Here is a 1,645-nt window from a genome sequence, read left to right as displayed (position 1 = left end):
ACACACACACACACACACACACACACACACACACACACACAACACACACACACACACAAAGCTGCACCAAATAATCCCCATAATTCAGTGGACCAGGACAGTAAGCATTTGCTACAGCTTGCAAGTCTGCAGGTCAGCCGGGTAGTTCTTCTGGATTTGGCTGGGCTCTCTCATGCATCTGTGGCTGCAAAACTGTCATGAGGTGGGTTGGTGGCCCTGCCGCTCTTGCTGGGCTCTTTCGCCTGTTTGGGGGGTGTTGGCTGGAGGCTGGCTGGGCTAGGACGGCCCAGGCTTTTCTCCATATGTAATAGTGGGTAGGTTCGTTTAACCTGTCTGTGCCTCAGTTTCTTCAAAGAGGCTATTAACAAAGCCTACCTCACAGGGCTGTCTTGAGCAATAAGTAATATAGTTGGCCAATTGCTGTTGCTAATAGGTTCAAAAAGGCTCGAGCAGGATGCTTCTCGGTGGGAAACTGGATAGGGGCAGGGGGAGGGGCAGAGAGCAGTTAGAAGAAGGATGGCCAACAGTGCCAAGGGAAGTTCTATATATTATACGTTATATGTTATATGTTATATATTATATATATGTATGTGACTGTTCTACATATGGTCCAGCCCCTTCTTCCTCTGGGCCTCAGTTTCTCAATCTGTAAAATGGGGGAAGAGGAGATTTTGAATTGAGCACATCAAGGGAAAGCCCAGGGCTGAGGACCAGAACCCCAGAGCCCCAGAACTGATCTCTCTCTCTCTCTGTGTCTCTCTCTCTCTCTGTGTTTCTCTCTCTCTTTCTCTCTCTCCACTCACCCTCTCCCATACCCTGTTCCCCACCCAGCAGCCGGAAGCATCCTGTTCAAGCCTTGTTTGAGTCTAATAGCAATAACAAGTGGTAAACTATATTACTTACTGCTCAAGACACCCTGTGAGGTAGGCTTTGTTAATATCCTCATTGAAGAAACTGAGACCCAGACAGGTTAAACTAACCTACCCCTCCCCCCTCCTCCCTCCCTCCCCACCTTCCCCTCTCCCCCTCCGGCAGAGGCTCCAGGGGAAAACCTTCAGCCAGTCATGCTCAGCACCACCATTCCTGGTGGGGGCATGGCAGGAATCGTGCTGGGTGTCCTGATCGGCGTGGCGCTCACAGGACCCGCTGGCTATTTTGTTGGGATCATGAGGCCCCAGGTAGCAGCTCTGGGCCCCTCAGAGACCGCAGAGCCATGACTGAGTGTCTAGGGAGCTCAGAGGGAGCTGCTGATCTGGCAGCTACATCGGCAGGGACCAGGGGCACCAAGGACCAAGACCAACCTGGCTGGGTCCGCGGGGGAGGAACAGGCTCAGGAATTGGAGGTCGAAGCTGAGGGCAGGGCACTTCTCACTTGTCCTGAGTTTAGTGTAGCACAGTGATTAGAACCTGGGCTCTTGAGTCAGACAGAGAAGTGAGTTCAAATCCCTCTGTCACTTCTTCCTAGCAGTGACCTTGGAAACGTGACTAACTAACCACTCTTGCCTTGGTTTCCTCATCTGTGAAATGGGAATAAAGATAGCCATTACCTCACAGGTCTTTGTGACAATTCATTAGCATCGCTGGAGCTCAGCTAATGTCTGCACATGGTAAATGGTCACTACATTTATCTATTTTTTAAAAAATT

General features: G+C 50.6%; 1 pseudogene; it reads left to right on the top strand.

Moving 5' to 3' along the window:
- LOC110596739 overlaps window positions 1-1,217 on the top strand; it is a 10,754-nt pseudogene extending 9,537 nt beyond the window's left edge.
- Window positions 1,218-1,645: the final 428 nt, after the last annotated feature.

Source organism: Carlito syrichta, unplaced genomic scaffold (genome assembly GCF_000164805.1).
Source record: "Carlito syrichta isolate Samal-C Ts95f unplaced genomic scaffold, Tarsius_syrichta-2.0.1 Scaffold313379, whole genome shotgun sequence".
NCBI classification, from domain to species: Eukaryota; Metazoa; Chordata; class Mammalia; order Primates; family Tarsiidae; genus Carlito; species Carlito syrichta.
This window is presented reverse-complemented; position numbering and strand designations above follow the sequence as displayed.